Raw genomic sequence first — 22,667 nt, 5'->3', positions numbered from 1 at the left:
AGAGAGTTGGCTCATAGTCCACACCTTTTATAATGGCTTATCTTATACCACTAAGTTGTCTGTTGATGCAGCTGCAGGTGGAGCTCTAATGAACAAGAACTACACGGAGGCATACGCCTTGATTGAAGACATGGCTCAGAATCATTACAAATGGACCGACGAGAGAGCCATCACTAGTTCTTCATCCTCCAAGAAGGAGGCAGGTATGTATGAAGTCTCTAACTATGATCACCTTGCTTCTAAAATTGATGCATTAATGGAGAAATTTGAAAAATTCAATGTTAGTGCCATCAATCTGTTTCTACTCCTTCTTCTTGTGAAATATGTGGTATAACTGGTCTTGTTAGTGTAGATTGCCAACTAGGTAGTGTTATTAATGGTGTCGAGCAAATGAATTATGCTCAATACAACCAAGGGATGAGACAAAATCAAAATTTTTACAAAAATCAAAATCCCTATGGACAAGTAGCACCACCTGGCTATGCAAACAACCAGAGATTCACTCAGAAATCTAATTTGGAAATTTTGTTGGAAAATTCTATTGCCAACCACAACAAACAACTTCAAGAACTTAAAAACCAAACTGGATTTCTGAACGATGCTCTTTCCAAACTTAATACCAAAGTTGATTCTATCTCTACTCGTTCTAAAATGCTTGAAACACAAATCTCCCAAATAGCCCAACAAGTGTCCACTCTTTCTCAATCACCGGGAGTCTTTCCTGGCCAACCCGAAGCCAACCCTAAAGCTCATGTCAATGTCATATCTTTTGGGAGTAATAAGTTAGGAGATACTATTGCTAAGGTTCAAAACATTGAGAAGGACAATGTCAAGCTTTTAGGTGAGAAGACTGTGATAGAAAGTGAGAAACCGCTTGATAAGACCCAAACTCTATCCCCATTAGATGTTGCTAAGCTTAAATTGGAAGGTAAGTTTGAAAAATTTGTTAACATACTTAGGAAGATTTGCATTAAACTTCCTTTTGTTGAAGCTTTGTCTAGAATGCCTCTATATGCCAAGTTTTTAAAGGAAATTTTTTCAAAGAAAAGGGCTATAGAGCATAGTGAGACAATAGTTTTGGCTAAAGACACTAGTGCAACCATTCAAGAAGCACCTCATAAGCTTAGAGATCCAAGTAGCTTTGCCATACCTTGTGAAATTGGGAATGAAACCATAAACAAAGCCTTGTGTGACTTAGGAGCTAGTGTTAGTTTGTTGCCTTTGTCTCTCTTTAAAAGGATAGGTAGGGATAGGAGAGTTGAAACCTACCGAAGTAGAATTGAAGTTAGCTGATCATTCTACCATGAAACTAGTAGGATTTGTTGAGGACATACATGTTAAGATAGAAGGGACACACATCCCAACTGATTTTGTAGTCGTTGACATTGATGAGGATGATAACGTCCCTATAATCCTATAGGTAGACATTTCCTCGCAACTGCGGGAGCTCTTATTGATGTTAAACTTGGTAGGATAGTTTTTCAAGTGAGTGATAAAAAGATAGGATTTGAGTTGGAAGGTGTTATGAAAGGTCTCGCTCTTTACTCTTGTTGCATGATTAAAGATCATGATGTGAAAGAACGTTTTATAGCGTCATCTACACAACATGATCTCTTTGATCCATTTTAAGGACTTTTTCTAACCGTTAAGCTAATGACATTAAAAGAGCGCTTCGCGGGAGGCAACCCGTGCATTTATTTGCTTTATTTTGCTTGTTTTCCTTTGTTTTAAGTGTTTTGTAGGTAATTGTCCGATTATGATTCGAGAAAAACTGAAAATTTTGAAGCCCCCAGGACCAGAAGGTTGGCACGGCCCGTGCTAAGGATGGCACGGCCGTGCCAGATGTTACAATACAAAAAGTGGCCAAAGTCTAGAAAGTTGGCACGACCCGTGCCAATAGGTGGCACGGCCGTGCCCGATTTCTACACACTATAACCTTAAAAAAAAATCTTTCTTCTTCCTCATTCTAAACCACAACCCTTTTTCATCTCTCAAACTTCTCTCTAAACCTCCATAACCATCCACCTTCAAACCTCCATATCTCCCTTAAAACTTCATCAATCCACTCAATTCTTTCACCAATCAATCACAAACTTCATTCTAAACACAAACCACTAATTAAAAACAACTTTCATCCACCCAATCCCAAAATTCACCAAAACCCTCATTCCATTAACCCTAACCTAAAACCCACAAAACCATCATCAATCTCCACCACCAAACTCCTAAAACTTACTCAAACATCAAACACAAACCAAAACCAACCTTTTCCACCAAAACTCTTTCAAAACCCTAAACCTTCACCAAACCATACAAAGTCAAACCAAGGTCAAAGATCAAATGGCTTCAAGGAGAAGTGGTAAGGAACCAGCAAGCTCTTCTGGTCCTCCCTCGAAGAAGCAAGCACAAGTCAATAATCATGGGATCAAGTTTAAGGACAACTCACAAAGGGACAGGTATAAAATTCTTATCTCTAAACCCTTGCATCCTTCTAGATATCCTGATTTTTATGATTTAAATGTGCTAGAGCTTAGAGATGATGTTTATAGGCTGATAGGAAGGCTAGGTTGGACTGATATGTTAGAACCTATGCGGGGTTATGAGAATTTCACTTATGAATTCCTAAGCTCAATTATTTTTACTAAAGATAAGTTAAATTTTGATAACCCCAACCATAGAGTTTCTTTTAGGCTAATGAACATTGATTACGATATGTTTCTACATCACTTTTGTGATGCCTTAGGCTTTGCAAACGAGGGGTATATCCATGATTCTTGGGATCCTAGCCTAAAGCCGGTTGACTATCAACCCGCTGCCTTTTGGGAACGTATCATCGGCCTTCACAACTATGTCCCTAGAGCCAACGAAGCTAGCAACATTCACAACCCCGTACTTAGGTACCTTCAGAGGGTAATGGCTTGCACTATTTGGGGTAGAACCGAGCTTGGGAACACTAGAACCGATGAGTTGTTCATGTTATGGGCAATGCTCTACAACCACCCATTAAACACTTTTTTTTTTATTTGATCGATTACCTAGACTTCGTCTGCACTAGACCGGCCGGTAAGGGAGACATAGTGGTGGGTGACATCATTACATACATAGCTAGGTGTTTCGGTGTGAGTGAGGATGAGGGGATCAAACCAATTGAGGGAAATAATAGGCTTAACCGGGAAACCCTTATTGTTATGAACTTCCTTAAACGTCGTCCACCACTCCATTACCAACTCAAGCTAAATGTGCCAATAATGTTTTTACTTCCTAACCCATCTCAGACAACCACCGAGGTGGAAGAGAATTTGTTGTATGTTGATGATGTGCAGGTTTCTGGTGATGATGATGAGGGAGATGGTGCTAACTTGCACTACGATGTTGGAGAAGGTGCTAACTTGCACCCAGAGGATGAGCACCATGACCACGAAGCCGACGAGCTTAATGAAGACCAAAGATGGGCATGGATGCATAATGAGATCGAGAGGATGAGCACCGAGCAACAAAGGCAAGGTGTTGAAATCTCTGGGCTTCGAAATGAAGTTCAAAGGGGCAACCGAGTAAATAATGAAAATAATGAGATGCTCTGTCGAATGATGCAACACCTTCATCTCCAAGGTCCTCCTTATGGACCTCAAGGATAAATTGTGAGCTTTCCTCTTCCTCCCTTCCCTTCTTCTCCTTCTTCTCTCCCTAATTCTTCTTCTACTCCTTCTTCTTCTTTTTCTTCTTCTTCTTCTTCTATTTTTAATTTCTTTTCTTTTGAATCATTGAGGACAATGCGTCCCCTAAGTGTGGGGGGGCCTAATAAAGTGTCTAGAGTCGTAGTGTTTCCAAACTCCCTTGAACTTTATTCTTTTGTTTTATTTTTGTAGCGAAAGGCATGATTAAGTAGCTTGTTTTTAATGTAAAATATGGCATAAAATTTTTGTTTTTGTCTCTTCTTTAAAAGTTGTTTCTTGTACATGAAAATGGTTTCTTGTGTTTCTTGTGTTCTTACTATACCCACATCTTGTTTTATTGTGAAAAATCTCCAATGAGAAAAGCACCCGGTTGCAATCTTTGAGCAAGTGTATGAGTAGGTATTTTAAGGAGCACATTCTATCTTTAGGGTTAACTTAGACCCTTTAAAGTCTTTAGAGTAAAAGTAATATAAGTTTGTGTGGGAAAATAATTAATTATGCTTTATTGTTATATTCTCTTAATTGTTAAAGTTATAATGGGGCGGGAGAATGGCACCGACATGTGGAGGAAAGGATAATCCCTAACTTCCTAATTGTGGTGATGACTCCTTAATTTGAACTTAAGTTCCAAATCCCTCAAATGAGGAAAATAAATTCATCAATGCTAGGGGGAAAGGACAACTCATCCAAAAAGACTTCCTACGCGGAGATGAAATAAAAATTTTGCAGCACTGCTTAGGGTGATTTTGAATCTAGGGGGAAAGGACAATTACATCCAAAAAGACTTCCTATGAGGATAGATAGCCCCTAAGCATCTGCAGCCCCTTGTGCTTAATTTGTTCATCTTAAAAGTAATTTTAACTAAATTCTCATCACTCTTATATGAAATGAAGAAAGGACTTTTCTCGGTTACTTTAGCATTAAGGATAGAACCTGTTCCTCATAATATTTGTCTTATACAGGAGCAAGAAAAGGGTTGGACTGCACACACACTCACTTAAGACTTGATGTTAGGTTGAATAGGTTCACAAGGAATGTCTGAAATTGTGATTAGTGTACTTGAAACAAAACCTTCAAAGAGACTTGTGTTTTCAATTGCATTGCCATAATTAATCTTTTTGTTGCTGCTATGTCCATTGCCTTTTGCTTGAGGACAAGCAAAGATTCAAGTGTGGGGGAGTTTGATGAGTCATAATTTAGTCTAATTTAATGCATTATTTAGTTTAGTTTTATTTAGATTTTATTTTATTTTATTGCATATTTATTTCCTTTTTGAATATTTTACTTTAAATTGCTTTTTATTGTATTTTAGGAACGAATATATGGTGGAAGGTGTCTTGGAGCAAAAGAAAGAGGACTGGAGCAAATACAGTGCGAAAATACGAAGATACGAGACAAAAATATGTCTCTACCAAGTCAGAAGCTTGGCACGGCCTGTGCCAATATGTGGCACGGCCGTGCCACCCTCCAGGATGCTCTTTTGCTGCTTTTCTTCAAGCCCAAGTTACCCTGTTGAAGCTTTACTGATTTGCCCTTATAGTTGCTTAGTTTTTAAGTCAATTGTAAAGCTATAAATAGAGTAGCTCTCCATCATAAACATTCACCTTTCCTTAGAATATTTTAGTAAATTATTTCAATAAAGTTCTTTTATTTCCTTTACTTTCTTTCTCGCAATTTATTTTATTGATTTCTCTCTTCTTCCCCCATGTCTACGATGAACATGAGTGAGTAGACTTCTTTGTCTTGGGATTGTTGGATAAGTCTAATGACGTAATCCAATTCAATCCAAGCCTTAAACCCTAATTATATGTTACCTTAATTCCTAATCTAAATTCACCGCTTTAACATGAATTAACTATTATCAAACTGTGGAAGCGAACGCGGAGGGTTTGATAATCGTTAATTCATCATCTCAAATATCAATTCATAAAGCGAACGCGGAGCTTTGACATTCGAACAAGTGAATTTAGATAAGTTTTGCGAAACATGAGAATAGTCTAGCAAACCTTGAGACATATAAAGTTTCGATCTTCAAGGGTCCCAAAGGCAATCACCCATGAGAATAGGTGTGGTTGTTGGAGGGATACACTCACTGACTTCGAGAGAAGCTTTGATATGCTAAAGAGAAACTTGTCTTTAGAAATTAAGAATAATGTAGAATTATAAGTTTAAGGCTTGATTGTGAAGGATTCGTTGTTATGACGAACCAATGATCCCAAGGCTCTTTTATTATTATTGTTATTTACCTTCAGCAACTAAACCTCCCTTTTTATAACTTTTCTTCTCTACTAATCATTCTTTTAAAGTTAGTTAAATTGAACAACTCCCTAGCGGAACGATACTCTCTTACTATTATTACTTCGATAGACCGTGCACTTGCGATTTGGCTCTATCAGACCTCCACGGGAAGCACGACCTCCATGTTGTATATTGGGAAGGAGGGGGGTTGCTCCTGTTGAAATGTGTAATGAAGCACGATACTCCTTTGAGGCAACGGTAACATCTCATGCCATTTTCTGACAATCTTCTTGATATTTTGTTTTGTAGCTTCGATGGCTAAGATGCCCCAGTATGCGAGAGATCTTGTCGAGAGTCACTTCGTTCTTCCCTTCTTCAGCTTCGGACAAAGGGAATTCAAAATTGGAAAAGAGTACATGGTTAATGTGTTCAACTGGTTTGTTAATGCATGATTTGATTATTGATTTTGACAAGTGAGTATAATTTATGATTATGCAGATATTTGAGAATGATTAAAGAATTTTTTTGGTTTTTTGTATTAGCATTTTTTCAGAATAAGCACAAAATAAAATCAAAGTCGGGATCAAAACGACCTTTTTTTTAATGATGAAAATATATGAAGCAAAAAGCCCTAAACAAGTTCACTTCCATCTCGGGTGGGACGAAAGGATTTTTTGAAAGACATGAAGCAACAAACAAACATATTAATTGAACAAAAGAGTAGTAGAAATAAACATCAGCAAAGACCCAATTGCAGCTAAACATTCCATGTATCAACATCATGTTCCAAGATCCGATAGGGGATTAACTTGCACATTCAAATTCAAAACTCTTCAAAAGGTATGAGATCTTTTTGGATCAACTTCTGAACTACCTTCTGCAATGCAAAACAGTGCTCAATATCATGACCTGGTGCCCCTTGATGGAAAGCATAAAATAGGTCAGGCCTGTACTGGGATGTCAATTTTGCTGGCACTGGAAAAGGTGCGTTGGTGTATATCAAATTCCTTTCAAGCAATGTTGGAAACAACTCTACATACGTCTTGGGAATAGGATCAATCTGCGTCCTTGGAGCCCGTTGTTGAGGCTGCTGTTGGTATTGCTGAAACTGGGGTTGATAATCCGGATTTAGAACAGCATTGGTGATGGGCTTAACAACAGCAACATAATGAGAAGCCAGACATTGTTGTTGAAGTAGCACTTTTATATCTGGGTCTTCAAAGAACCCGGTGTTATTTTCAATCAATTTCTGAACTTCTTCTTTTAAAGCATAACACTGCTCAATGTCATGACCTGGTGCCCTTTGATGGAAATCACATTTGAGGTCAGGGCGATACCAAGATGGCAGCGGATTCGGAACCTGAGGAGATGGTCTGGTTTGAACAAGTTTCTTCTTAAGCAAGATAGGAAGCAAATCCGCATATTTCCCAGGAATTGGGTCACACTGCGATGCTTTCTGGACTCAGTCCTGAGGAATGAGCTACTGAGGAGCCTGACTTTGAGGAATAAGTCGTTGAGGAGCCTGATCTTGAGGGATAAGCCGTTGAGGAACCTGTTGTCGAGGTCGTTTCATGCACGGCTGAGGCCTTTGTTGAACAAGTGGTGGATCCTTTGTAGCCATCAATGAAGATACCAGCCTAGTTAACTTCTCTACCTTAGCCCGAAGTGTTGTTACCTCTCCACGAAGTTCATGGACTTCTTGCTCAAGATGATCAATCTTTTGTGTTTGTACAAGAATTTGCATGTGCGAGCTGAACTTGGATGAAGACATCGGACCATTTTACTAACGGATTAACCTCTTTTAGACAGAAACAGAGTATGAGACACATACTATAAACTATGAATGCACATGATGCATGAAATGCTTATGCAAATAAAAAAAATTTGTTATCGAAGGATTTGTCAAAGTGAATTGTAGGCATCGCATATTAACATGGTTTCATTTGAAAATTTGTAAAGATATTGCAATTGGTTAACTTTTCAAAAGGTAAGAACGAAGCCAAGGAAGAAGTTCTTAACAAAAGCAAAGGCTTAAGTAAGATTTTGAAGTTGTATTTCTTGGTGTTCATTCTTACAAGGTCCATACCTTTGATGTTTACAAAAACTTGTCTAAATCCTTCGATATTTTGATGAAAAAAGATGTTTATGAATGCATGTATGCATGGTTATGCTAAAGAACATAGAATACATGGTAAGGTTAGGTTCACAATGTTGGAGTTAAGGGTAACAATGACATTTGGTAAGGACTACGTTTTTCAAATGTACATGTATCACAGGTTCTACCAAGTTCTCAGAGTTATCAACCACTTTCGAACATCAGCAGGTTAAGGAAATACTTCCGATCCAACAATATGTTGGATATTTGTATGTTGGCTTCACTTTTGCCTAAAACAAATATTCACTTCAGATGTGGAACACTGATAGGGCCAAACCGCAAGTGCATGGCCTATCGAAGTAATAGTAGTAAGTAGAGTTATCGTTCCGCTAGGGAGTTGTTCAACTTAATTAACTTTTAGTGAATGATTAGAGGAGAGAAAGTTAATAAAAGAGAGTTTGATTGCTGAAGGTAAAAACAATAATAATAAAGGGCCTTAGGATCATTGGTTCATCATAATGACTAATCCTTCACTAGACAAAACCTAAACATCTAATTTCATGATTTACACACTAATTTCTAAAGACCGGTTTCCCTTAGCCCCTCACCTTTCCGATGAAAGTCCAGTGAGAGTTTACTTCTAGTAACCAAGCCTATTTCACTGACATGATTACTAGAAGATGCATAGAGGATTGAAACTACTCTTTGTCTCAATAATTGCAAAGACTATTTCACTGTTTTGCAATTATTGTCTAGATTCACTTGTTACAACATCAAGACTCCTCTCTCGCTTTATGAATTGATGTTTGGGATGATGGATTAACGATTATCAAACCCTCCGCTTTCGCTTCCACAGTTTGATAATTGTTAATCCACGTTAAGACGGTGAATCTAGATTAGAAATTAAGGTTACTTAGAAATTAGGGTTTAGACATGTTTTGTTTAGGATTGAGTCATTAGACTCCCCAATAATCCCAAGACGAAGAAGTCTACTCACTCATGTTCATCGTAGACATGGGGGAAGAAGAGAGAAAATAAAAGTAAAGTAAATTGCAAAGAAAGTAAAAGGGAAAATAAAGACTTTATTAAAATAGCAATTGAAATAAACAAAGTAAGGGATGATTGTTTATGGTGGAGAGCTACTCTATTTATAGCTTTACATCTAACTTAGAAACTAAGCAACTAAAAGGATAAAACGGTAAAGCCGCAACAGGGTAACTTGGGCTTGAAGAAAAGCAGCAAAAGTGGATTCTGGGACGGGCACGGTCGTGCCAAGCTTCTGACTTTGGGGGAACATATTTTTGTCCCGTATCTTCGTATTCTTTTGCTCCAAGGCACCTTCCACCATATATTTATTCCTAAAATAAAATAAAACACAATTTGAAGTAAAATATTCTAAACTAAAATAAAATGCAATAAAATAAAATCAAATCTAAAATAAAACTAAACTAAATAAGGCAATAAATAAGACTATCTATGACTCATCAAACTCCCCCACACTTGAATCTTTACTTGTCCTCAAGCAAAAGGCAGCAAACATAGCAGCAACAAAAGATTTGATTATGGCAATATTAAGAACAAATGTCTCAAAAGAAAGGCTTTGCTTCAAGTACACTAATTACAATTTCAAATACTTCTCATGAACCTATTCTACCCAACATCAAGTCTCAAGTGAGTGTGTGTGTGTGCAGTCCAACCCTTTTATTGCTCCTGTATAAGACAGATATTATGAGGAATAGGTTCTATCCTTAGTGCTAAAGTAACCGAGAAAAGTCCTTTCTTCATTTCATATAAGAGTGATGGGAATTTAAGTTAAGATTGAATTAATTTAACAATTAAGCACAAGGGGCTGCAGATGCTTAGGGGCTATCTATCCTCGTAGGAAGTCTTCTCAGATGTAATTGTCCTTTCCCCCTAGATTCAAAATCACCCTAAGCAGTGCTGCAAAATTATTTATTTGTTTCATCTCCGCGTAGGAAGTCTTTTTGGATGTAATTGTCCTTTCCCCCTAGCATTGATGAATTTGTTTCACTTTAAGTTCAAATTAGGGAGTCACCACCACAATTAGGAAGTTAGGATGTAATTGTCCTTTCCCCCACATGTTGGTGCCATTCTCCCGCCCCATTTAACATTAACAAATTAAAAAGAATATAACAATTAAGAACAATTTGATTAATTTTCCCACACAAACTTATGCTACTTTTACTCTTAAGACTTTAAAGGGTTTAAGTTAACACTAAAGATAGAACGTGTTCCTTAAAATACCTATTCATACATTTGCTCAAGGATTGCAACCGGGTGCTTTTCTCATTGGAGAATTTCACAATAAAACATGACATGGGTATAGCAAGAACATAAGAAACACAAGAAACTACTTTCATGTACAAGAAGCAACCTTTAAAGAACAGACAAAACAAAAAAATTTATGTCATATTTTACATTAAAAACAAGCTACTAGTCATGCCTCTTGCTATAAAAACAAAACAAAAGAATAAAGTTCAAGGGAGTTTGGGAACACTACGACTCTGGACACTTTATTAGGAACACTACGACTCTGGACACTTTATTAGGCCCCCCCCCCCCCACACTTAGGGGAAGCATTGTCCTTAATGATTCAAAAAGAAAAAGAAGAATAAATAGAAGGGGAAGAAGAAGAAGAAAGAAGGAGTAGAAGAAGAGTAGGAGAAAGAGTGAAGAGAAAGGAAGAGAGGGAATAGGAAAGCTCTCAATTTATTGAGGTCCGTAAGGAGGACCTTGGAGTTGGAGGTGTTGCATCATCCGGCGGAGCATCTCATTATTTTCATCATTATTCTCAACACCTTGCCTTTGTTGCTCGGTGCTTATCCTCTCCACCTCGGTTCGCATCCATGCCCATCTTTCATCATTAGTAAGTTCTCTGGCATCATGATCATGGTGCTCCTCCTCATGGTGCAAGTTAGCACCTTCTCCTTCGTCATGTTGCTCATGTACCTGTTCATTATCAACATACAACCAATTCTCCTCCACCGCGGTGTTAGTCCGAGATGGGTTAGGAAGCAAAAATAGAATAGGCACATTGAGTTTAAGGGCATAGTGCATGGGTGGATGATGTGTAATGAATTTCATAGAGATTAATGTCTCTATGTTAAGCCTATTGTTGCCCTGAATTTCATTTATCCCCTCCTCCTCGCTTACTCCAAACTTCCTAGCAATGAACGTGATAACACCTCCCACCACTATGTCAGCTACAAGATTAGGCTTAGTTCCTATTGATGCAAGGTAGTCAAGTATGTAAAAACAAGTATTCACAGGATTATTAGTAAGCATAGCCCAAAGCATAAAGATTTCATCCGTCCTACATGTTCCTACTTCTTTCCTACCCCAAATGGTACAAGCCATTACTCTCTGAAGGTACCTAAGAACTGGGTTGTGGATGTTACTAGCCTTGTTGGATCATGGAACATATTGGTTTCTATCGGTGATGCGTGTCCAAAAGCTAGCAGGGTTATAGTCTTCCGGCTTTAGAGCTTGATTCCAAGAGTCATGGATGAACCCCGCATTTGCGAAGCCCATTTCATTGCAAAAGTTTTCAAGAGACATCTCGAAATCAATATTCAAAAGCCGGAAGGAGACTCTATGATCGGGGTCCTCTAAATTCAACTTATCTTTCGTAAATTGGATAGAACTTAAAAACTCATAAGTAAAATTTTCATACCCCCTCATAGGACTAAGCAGCTCACCCCATCCTAATCTATTCAGCAATTCAAAAGCATTGTCCCTAATCCCTAAAGTAGTCATAGTATGAGGATGAGGGTACCTACAAGGATGCAAAGGTTTAGAGATAAGGATTTTATACCTTTCTTTTTGGTTGTTATCCTTGAAGGTGATGCCATGATTCTTTGCCGGTGCTCTTTTCTTTGACGGTGGTCCTCCGGAAGATGTTGCCGGTTCCTTGCCACTCCTTCGTGAAGCCATTAGACCTTTGACCTTGGTTTGACTTTGGGGTTTTGGTGAAGGTTAGGGTTTTGATGAGAATTTGAGTAGAAAGGGTTGGTTTTGGATTGGGGTTGATGTTTAAGTGAGGTTTATGGTTTTAGATGTGGAGATTGGATAAGGTTTGGTAGTTTTGGGGTTAGGGTTAATGGAGATAAGGGTTTGGTGAATTATGTGGTTGAGTGGGTGAAAGATGTTTTTGATTGGTGGTTTGTGTTTGGAATGAGGTTTAGAATTGATTGGGTGGAAGAATTGAGTGATTTGGTTGAGTTTTGAAGGAGATATGAAGGTTTGAAAATGGATGGTTATGAAGGTTTAGAGAGAAGTTTGAAAGATGAAAGAGGGTTGTTGTTTGTGAATGAGGAAGAAGAAAGAAAAATTTGTATATATGGGGTGTAGAGCTCGGGCACGGCCGTGCCACCTATTGGCACGGGCCGTGCCATCTTTCTGACTTCATCCATCATTTTTTTGCTTCAAAACTTGGCACGGCCGTGCCATACCGAGCACGAAACGTGCCTCTTCTCTGGTCCTGGGGCTTCAAAAATTTTCCATTTTTTTCGAATCAACTTGGACAATTACCTACAAAAATACTTAAAATAAAGAAAAACAAAACGAAAGCGATTAAATGCGTGGGTCGCCTCCCACGAAGCGCTCTTTTAATGTCATTAGCTTGACGGTTAGAAACAGTCCTTAGAATGGATCAAAGATATCATATTGTGTAGATGACGCTATAAAACGTTCTTTCACAACATGATCGTTAAGCATGCAACAAGAGTAAAGAGCGGGACCCTTCATAACATTTTCCAACTCGTATCCTACCATTTGATCACTCACTTGAAAGACTATCCTACCAAGTTTAACATCAATGAGAGCTCCCGCAGTTGCGAGGAAAGGTCTACCTAGGATTATAGGGACGTCGTCGTCCTCTTCAATGTCAACGACTACAAAATCAGTGGGGATGTATATCCCCTCTATCTTAACAGGTATGTCCTTGACAAATCCTACAAGTTTCATGGTAGAACGGTCAGCTAACTTTAATTCCATTTCGGTAGGTTTCAACTCTCCTATCCCTATCCTTTTAAGAAGAGACAAAGGCAGCAAACTAACACTAGCTCCTAAGTCACATAAGGCTTTGTTTATGGTTTCATTCCCAATTTCACACGGTATGGCAAAGCTACCTGGATCTCTAAGCTTAGGGGGTGCTTCTTGGATGATTGCACTAGTTTCCTTAGCCAAGGCTATTGTCTCATTATGCTCTATAGCCCTTTTCTTTGAAAAAATTTCCTTTAAAAACTTGGCATATAGAGGCATCCTAGACAAAGCTTCAGCAAAGGGAAGTTTAATGCAAATCTTCCTAAGTATGTTAACAAATTTTTCAAACTTACCATCTAGTTTAAGCTTTTCAAGATTTAAGGGGGATGGAGTTTTGTTTTCTTCAAGTGGTTTTGCTTCTTCTATCACAACTTTATCACCTAAGGGCTTGACATTTTCTTTCCCAATGTTTTTAACCTTAGCAAAAGTTTCGCCTAACTTACTACCCCCAAAAGATATGACATTAACTTGGGCTTTGGGATTGGCTTCGGTTTGACCAGGAAAGACTCCCGGTGTTTGGGAAGATGTAGCCACTTGTTGGGCTATTTGGGCGATTTGTGTTTCAAGCATTTTAGAGTGAGTAGCAATAGAATCAACCTTGGTATTGAGCTTGGAAAGAGAATCATTCAGAAATTCAGTTTGGTTTTTAAGTTCTTGAAGTTGTTTGTTTTGGTTGGCAATAGAATTTTCCAACAAAATTTCCAAATTGGATTTCTGAGTGAACCTTTGGTTGTTTGCATAACCGGGTGGTGCTACTTGTCCATAGGGATTTTGGTTTATATAAAAATTTTGATTTTGTCGCATCCCTTGGTTGTATTGAGCATAATTCATTTGCTCAACACCATTAATAGCACTACCTAGTTGGCAATCAACACCAGCATAACCGGTTATACCACATATTTCACAAGAAGGAGTAGAAGCAGAATTGATAGCACTAACATTGAGTTTTTCAAGTTTTTCGGTTAGTGTATCAATTTTAGAAGCGAGGTGGTCATAGTTAGAGACTTCGTACATACCTGCCTCCTTTTTGGAGGATGAAGAACTAGTGGTGGCTCTCTCGTCGGTCCATTTGTAATGATTTTGAGCCATGTCTTCAATCAAGGCATACGCCTCCGTGTAGTTCTTATTCATAAGTGCTCCACCTGCAGCTGCATCAACAGACATCTTAGTGGTATAAGACAAGCCATTATAAAAAGTGTGGACTATAAGCCACTTCTCTAGGCCATGGTGGGGACAAAGTCTTAGCATTTCTTTGAAACGCTCCCACGCATCATAGAGAGATTCCCCATCTTTTTGGTTGAACCGCGTGATTTGGTCTCTAAGTTTAGCGGTTTTAGATGGTGGAAAGAAACGGGCAAGGAATGCTTGCCTCATCTAATCCCATGAAGTAATGGAACCGACTTCGAGGGAATGGAACCAAGCGCTAGCTCTATCCCTTAAGGAAAAGGGAAAGAGATAAAGTTTTACGGCTTCTTGGTTCTCCTTCATGGTTCCACTAATTCGTAGGAAAACAGAGATGTGAAGATTGGAATCCTCAGTGGGGGATCCCGAGAATTGGTTTTGCTGCACCAAGTTAAGTAGGGTAGGCTTAATTTCAAAATTGTCATCCTCAAGCATTGGGTACACAATAACAGCTTGTGGCTCAGCCGTAGACGGCGTTGCATACTCTTTGAGAGTGCGATTGGCCATGGCGGTGTTATTTTGTGCTGCTCTCCTTCTTCTATGTAAGAACCTTTCGATCTCGGGTATGAATACCGCTTGATTTCTAGTTCTTCGCATAAAAGGTTGAGAACCCAAGAAGTTAACGATAACAGAAAAATAAAAAGTTAAAAATAAAAAGAAAAGAGAAAGAAGAGAGAATTCTAATCACTAAGAAAAAGCTAATTAAATTAGTTGACTCCCCGGCAACGGCGCCAAAAACTTGATAGGGCCAAACCGCAAGTGCACGGCCTATCGAAGTAATAGTAGTAAGTAGAGTTATCGTTCCGCTAGGGAGTTGTTCAACTTAATTAACTTTTAGTGAATGATTAGAGGAGAGAAAGTTAATAAAAGAGTTTGATTGCTGAAGGTAAAAACAATAATAATAAAGGGCCTTAGGATCATTGGTTCATCATAATGACTAATCCTTCACTAGACAAAACCTAAACATCTAATTTCATGATTTACACACTAATTTCTAAAGACCGGTTTCCCTTAGCCCCTCACCTTTCCGATGAAATTCCAGTGAGAGTTTACTTCTAGTAACCAAGCCTATTTCACTGACATGATTACTAGAAGATGCATAGAGGATTGAAACTACTATTTGTCTCAATAATTGCAAAGACTATTTCACTGTTTTGCAATTATTGTCTAGATTCACTTGTTCCAACATCAAGACTCCGCTCTCGCTTTATGAATTGATGTTTGGGATAATTGTCTCGATTATCAAACCCTCCGCTTTCGCTTCCACAGTTTGATAATTGTTAATCCACGTTAAGACGGTGAATCTAGATTAGAAATTAGGGTTACATAGAAATTAGGGTTTAGACATGTTTTGTTTAGGATTGAGTCATTAGACTCCCCAACAATCCCAAGACGAAGAAGTCTACTCACTCATGTTCATCGTAGACATGGGGGAAGAAGAGAGAAAATAACAGTAAAGTAAATTGCAAAGAAAGTAAAAGGGAAAATAAAGACTTTATTAAAATAGCAATTGAAATAAACAAAGTAAGGGATGATTGTTTATGGTGGAGAGCTACTCTATTTATAGCTTTACATCTAACTTAGAAACTAAGCAACTAAAAGGATAAAACGGTAAAGCCGCAACAGGGTAACTTGGGCTTGAAGAAAAGCAGCAAAAGTGGATTCTGGGACGGGCACGGCCGTGCCACATGTTGGCACGGGCCGTGCCAAGCTTCTGACTTTGGGGGAACATATTTTTGTCCCGTATATTCGTATTCTTGCGCTGTATTTGTTCCAGTCCTCTTTCTTTTGCTCCAAGGCACCTTCCACCATATATTTATTCCTAAAATAAAATAAAACACAATTTGAAGTAAAATATTCTAAACTAAAATAAAATGCAATAAAATAAAATCAAATCTAAAATAAAACTAAACTAAATAAGGCAATAAATAAGGCTATCTATGACTCATCAAACACAATGTTCCAACATCCAGGCTTGGTCTATACGTTCTGTGCCTTGTCTATATTCACGCACGTGTTCGCTTGATTGAAGGAATCCACGCCAGCTTGAGTTGGTCTAAACCGTATGCAATGTGATTTCTTAAGGAATTGTTAAAACGACTTAGGAAAGTATTTTTAAGGTGATGATAATGTGACTTTTAATGAGCCTACTTTCTAGGAGTTTCCTTATCCTGCCTTGTTGATTGAGCAATGAGTCACAGGTTTGATCTGAAGCTTGATTGAAGGGATGACACACTTTGCTTCAGTATATAAAGGAGGCTGCAAGACCTGAAAAATTATCGAATACAATATTTTACAAATTAGAGTTTGTTTAGGTTTTGAGTCTTTTGATTGTGAGCCTTTCGTGTATCATCTTGATGCATGTTTAGGACTGTACTTTGAGTTGTAAAACTGTGCACTACTTCGAAGCTTTTAAGCAAGGAGCTAGGTAGATTGTGAACTGCATCTAAGCTTTTAAGCAAGGTTGCATGTTGTTATTTTTTAGGGTAACCTCATTCTATTTGAGTTTGTAATTTGCGAATCACAGGGATTTGTGATCAGTTGTAAGTGAGTGAGATGGGATCTCAGATCTAGGAGTTCCTAGGTTGAAGTCTTGTTGGGGTAGGTCCTAGGTCATAAGTGCAAATGAGGTTTGCTGATAGCTTTTGAATACGAACTACACTAGTGGATTTCCTTCCTAGCTTGGAGCCCCCAGAGTAGGTGACGTGCACCGAAGTGGGTTAATAATTTCTCTGTGCCTCTTTTACTTTCCTGTCTGTTATTTTGTTTTACTATGTTTATGTTTGTTAGCTTAATCTTCTAAACATCGTATACAACATCTGTTTACTGTGTTTTGTGTTGGAACATCGTTTATAACATCTTAAGTCTAACGTGCCAGAATTTCAATTGGCATCAGAGCAGGCACCCTGCTTGTTATTGGGTGAGATCTAGAGGAGATCTATTCTGGCAATATGGAGAAATAAGGAGGTTTTGTTAACAGACCACCGTTACTGGACGGAACAAATTATGACTACTGGAAGTCACGTATGAGTGCCTATCTCAAGCCTATTGACAACAAGACTTGGAAGGTTGTGATGAAAGGTTGGGAACATCTAGTTGTTCTTAACAAAGATGGCAACAAAACCACGGTTTTGAAGCCAGAAGATGAGTGGACCTTGCCTGAAGATGAACTGTCTCTTGCAAACTCTAAAGCCCTAAATGCCCTTTTCAATGGAGTGGACAAAAATATGTTCAGACTCATAAAAAAATGTGATGTTGCCAAAAATGCTTGGGACATCCTGAAGACAGCTCATAAAGGTACCTCCAAGGTAAAGAGCTCAAGGATTCAACTCCTGATGACCAAGTTTGAAAGTCTGAGAATGCAAGAGGATGCGACTATACAGGACTACTACATGAATTTCCTTGACATTGTTAATTCATTTGATTCTCTTGGAGAAAAACTGTCAGATGAAAAATTGGTAAGGAAAATTCTCAGATCTTTGCCAAAGAGATTTGACATGAAGGTCACAACCATTGAGGAAGCCCAAGACGTATCCAACATGCAGGTGGAAGAGCTCATAGGTTCTCTTCAAAACTTTGAACTTGCTGATAACAGATCTGAGAAAAAGGGAAAAGGCATTGCTTTTACAGCAAACACAGCTGATGATGATGGATTGGAATAGGGTATAGAGGATGAGAATTTGTCAGAGGACTTTTTAATGCTAGAGAGACAGTTTAACAAAATTCTCAAACAAGTAAGCAGCAGATCCAGAGGTAATGGGCGGAACATCAGATGGAACACTAACAGGCAACAAGATAATCAAAGGTATGATAATGAAGAGAAAAACAGTCGTTACAAAGGAGTACAATGTCATGAGTCTAAAGGTTATGGTCACATCAGAACTGAATGTGCAACTTTTCTCTAGAAGCAAAAGAAAAGGATGATTGTGTCCTGGTCTGATGATGAAGGAACAGATGGAGATGTTGATAGTGATGCTGCTAAACGTGTCAGTGCTATGACTGGGAGAGTGAAATCTGGGTCTGAAAATGAAGATTCTGACTATGAGAAAGTAGTTGTGTCTTATGGTTATCAAGACATTCATGATGGAAACACTTCCAGGCATGTGATGAAGCAGGAAGAAATCATTAATCATCTTCAGGAAGAAAGGATTGGTCATCTGGCTAAAATCTCTGATTTAAACAAAGAGGTAATGTTACTCAATTCTCAACTTGATAATGTCCTTAAACAAGTTAGAATGATGACCATTGGGACTGACGTTCTAGATAGGATGTTAGAAGGTCAAGTGATTGGTAAACCAAATGGCATAGGCTTTACACATGAACACCTGAAACAGGAACAACAAAACAGTAGCTATATTCAGGCTTTAGAACACTATCATAAAGCCAAGAAGGGAAAACCAGTAAAGAAAATTAAGTTTGTAGCTTCAATTAGAACAGATAATGTCACTGGTAGAAGTCCAGCGTTGGAACATTGACTCTGTAAAAGAGAATCACTCTTGGAAGTGTCATTTTTCCCACAGACAAGGTCATAAAAAACCTTTATGTTTTGATCTGTATGGTGTACCTAGACATCAACCTAGTTCAACCTTGAGAGGGGTCAAGAAGGAGTGGAAACCTAAATGCTTAGGTCTAATAGCCCATACCTCCTTAAGAGCATCCTTCAGTGAAGATTGGTACTTTGATAGTGGGTGTTCTCGTCACATGACAGGGATGGACAACTTTCTAGGAAATGTCAGACCTTATTCCAAAAGTTATGTCACATTTGGGGATGGTGCTAAAGGAAAGATTATGGGGATTAGAGACTTAGTTAGTGAAGGATCACCAAGACTGAATGTTTTGTTGGTCAAAGGGATGGCAGCCATCCTGATTAGTATTAGTCAACTATGTGATCAGGGGCTAAGTGTAAATTTTAGTAAAATTGAGTGCCAGATCCTAGATGAGAAGGGTAAGGTGAGTATGAAGGGTACTAGGTCTAAGGACAACTGCTACTTGTGGATCTCTCAAGAACAGGCTCTCATATCCTCATGCATGCTGAGCAAAGCTGAAGAAGTAAAACCGTGGCATCAAAAACTATGTCACTTGAATATGCAAGGAATAAAGAAATCTATCTCTCTAGAAGCAATCAGAGGTATACCCAAACTGGAAATCACTGATAGAAGTATTTATGGTGAATGTCAAGTTGGTAAACAGACTCGGATGTCCCATCCTAGGTTGTTACATCAAGGAACCACAAAAACACTTGAACTTCTTCATATTGATTTAATGGGACCCATGAAAGTATCTAGCATTCTTGGAAAGAAGTATGTTCTGGTGGTTGTTGATGATTTTTCAAGATTTACCTGGGTGAACTTTATCAGAGAGAAATCTGATACCTTTGAATCACTCAAAAAACTTTGCATCCAACTACAAAGAGAGAAAAATAGAGGTATTGTCAGGATAAGAAGTGATCATGAAACAGAATTTGAAAACTCCAAATTTCATGAATTTTGTGCAGATGAAGGAATCAGGCATGAGTTCTCATCTCCTATAACACCTCAACAGAATGGAGTGGTGGAAAGGAAGAATAGGACTCTACCAGAATCAGCTAGAGTCATGTCACATGTTAAACACCTACCACTTTATTTCTGGGCTGAATCCTTGAACACAGCTTGTCATGTTCATAACAGAGTCAATCTGAGAACAGGTACTATAACTACCTTGTATGAGCTATGGAAGGAAAGAAAGCCTACTGTAAAATATTTTCATGTCTTTGGTTGCAAGTGTTACATTCTAGTAGATAGAGATTACAGAAGAAAAATGGACCCAAAGAGTGATGAAGGAGTTTTTTTGGGTTACTCCACTAACAGCAGAGCCTATATAGTATTTAACAACAGAACTCAAGTTGTTATGGAATCCATCAATGTGGTGGTAGATGATATGGTTAAAGAACCAATGCTTGAAGTTGTACCAGGTGTTGAAGCATATCCTAAAACATCTGCTCAAGAGAAAGTAAGGCCTGAAACTGATGAAGAACCTGAGACTAACTCTGAAGATACTGAACTGGAGAATGCAGAATCAAGCAAAGGACCTTCAATCAGAGTTCAGAAGAATCATCATCAAGAGCTCATTATTGGAGATCCAGATCAAGGAATCAGAACCAGGAGATCTAATGATGTTGTCTCCAACTCCTGTTTTGTGTCCAAATTTGAACCTAAAAATGTGAAAGAAGCTCTCACTGATGATTTCTGGATTGAAGCCATGAAAGAAGAACTCAACCAGTTCAAAAGAAGTGAAGTATGGGATCTGGTGCCAAGACCAAATGACATAAATGTCATTGGGACAAAATGGATCTACAAAAACAAGTCAGATGAAAATCGTACGGTTGCCAGAAACAAGGCAAAACTGGTAGCACAAGGTTATACACAAGTAGATGGATTAGACTTTGATGAAACATTTGCACCTATAGCCAGACTGGAATCTATAAGGTTACTTTTGGGAGTGGCTTGTATTCTAAAGTTCAAATTGTTTCAGATGGATATGAAGAGTGCTTTTTTAAATGGGTATCTCCATGAAGAAGTCTATGTTGAGCAACCAAAGGGATTTGTTGATCCAAATTTTCCTGATCATGTGTACAATCTGAAGAAGGCACTGTATGGGTTGAAGCAAGCTCCTAGGGCTTGGTATGAAAGACTCACAGAATTTCTGACCCATCAAGGGTACAAGAAGGGAGGAACAGACAAAACCTTGTTTGTTAAGAAGGACAAAGGAAGACTCATGATAACACAGATCTATGTTGATGACATTGTGTTTGGAGGAATGTCGAATCAGATGGTTCAACATTTTGTTCATTAGATGCAGTCTGAATTTGAGATGAGTCTTGTGGGAGAACTGACTTACTTTCTTGGTCTGCAAGTCAGGCAGATGGAAGACACAATATTCATCTCCTAGAGCAAGTATGCCAAGAATATTGTGAAGAAGTTTGGGCTAGACAATGTCAATCATAAAAGAACAGCAGTAGTTACTCATTTAAAGTTATCCAAAGATGAAAATGGTGTAGCTGTTGATCAAAGTTTGTACAGAAGCAAGATTGGAAGTCTCCTATATCTTACAGCAAGAAAACCTGACATAACTTTTGATGTAGGGGTTTGTGCAAGATATCAAGCAGAGCCCAAAATGAGTCATCTTGTTCAAGTCAAGAGGATTCTGAAGTACATAAATGGAACCACAGACTATGGAATTTTATATTCTCACAGTGGCAATTCCAGATTGATTGTCTATTGTGATGAAGATTAGGCAGGTAGTGCAGATGACAGAAAGAGTACTTCAGGAGGTTGTTTCTTCCTTGGGAAAAATCTAGTGTCCTGGTTCAGCAAGAAACAAAATTTTGTGTCTCTATCAACCGCAGAAGCAGAATATATTGCTGCAGGAAGTAGCTGCTCTCAGTTAGTATGGATGAAGCAAATGCTGGAAGAGTATGATGTTCAACAAAATGTTCTAACATTGTACTGTGATAATTTAAGTGCTATCAACATCTCTAAGAATCCTATACAACATAGCAGAACAAAGCACATTGACATTCGACATCACTTCATTAGGGATCTAGTTGAAGACAAGGTAGTAACTTTGGAGCATGTGACAACTGAAAAACAACTGGCTGACATCTTCACAAAAGCTTTAGATGTCAAACAATTTGAGAAATTCAGAAGCAAGCTGGGTATTGGCATCCATGAGGAATAGCAACCACTGTTCAGAGTGCCAGGTACCTTTAGCTATAATTTATGCTTTTATCACTTTCAATTTGGCATATTTTATGGCTAAAAAGGGGGAGTAGATATATCCATGTTGTACCATACTATATATTTCCTGACTATGTGCCTATGGATGTTGAGACATCTGTATCTGGTTTTCTGGTGATTTTGGTTTTTCCGGTATTCTTGTTTATTATGTGCCTATGGATGTTGAGACATCTGTATCTGGTTTTCTGGTGATTTTGGTTTTTCCGGTATTCTTGTCTATTTGTAAAAAAAAATAAAAAATTAGTACGCATGAATTCAGGGGGAGTATTAGATGTGTTGTTTGTGCTCCTTGCGGGGGAGTAAACTTTTGTGTCCCTGAATGTTCCTGTGGATGTTGGAACATCCTGTCTGTTTGAGCTACTGAATATTGTTTCCCTATATTTCTCTAAGTAGCGTGTTGTGACAGTTGACTGTCTATTTAGGATGTAACAGGAATTTATTTTTCCTTGTATGTCCTATGCTGCAAGACTCTGATTCTCTATGTTGATACATACTAGTTCTCTTGTCTGCATATTTCCTTGTGTTAATTGTTGTGTGAAAACAATCAAAGCAGAATCTGAGACCTGTAATATACTTCTTCTATGTCCTGAAGATTATGTGTGATGACTGAAGAATTGTATTTTGGTATCTATTGGAAAT

At 38.3% G+C, this 22,667-nt stretch overlaps 1 non-coding gene across 1 annotated transcript; it reads left to right on the top strand.

Annotated features, from left to right (window-relative positions):
* The first annotated feature begins 14,290 nt into the window (after positions 1 to 14,290).
* LOC146953749 (small nucleolar RNA R71) lies at positions 14,291 to 14,397 on the top strand. Its single transcript, XR_015025128.1, has one exon. It is a non-coding gene; the product is annotated as a small nucleolar RNA R71 (small nucleolar RNA).
* The last annotated feature ends 8,270 nt before the right edge of the window (positions 14,398 to 22,667 follow it).

This window comes from Medicago sativa, chromosome 1 (genome assembly GCF_051527215.1).
Source record: "Medicago sativa cultivar Bolivia chromosome 1, Bolivia_mono, whole genome shotgun sequence".
Taxonomy (NCBI): domain Eukaryota; kingdom Viridiplantae; phylum Streptophyta; class Magnoliopsida; order Fabales; family Fabaceae; genus Medicago; species Medicago sativa.
This window is presented reverse-complemented; position numbering and strand designations above follow the sequence as displayed.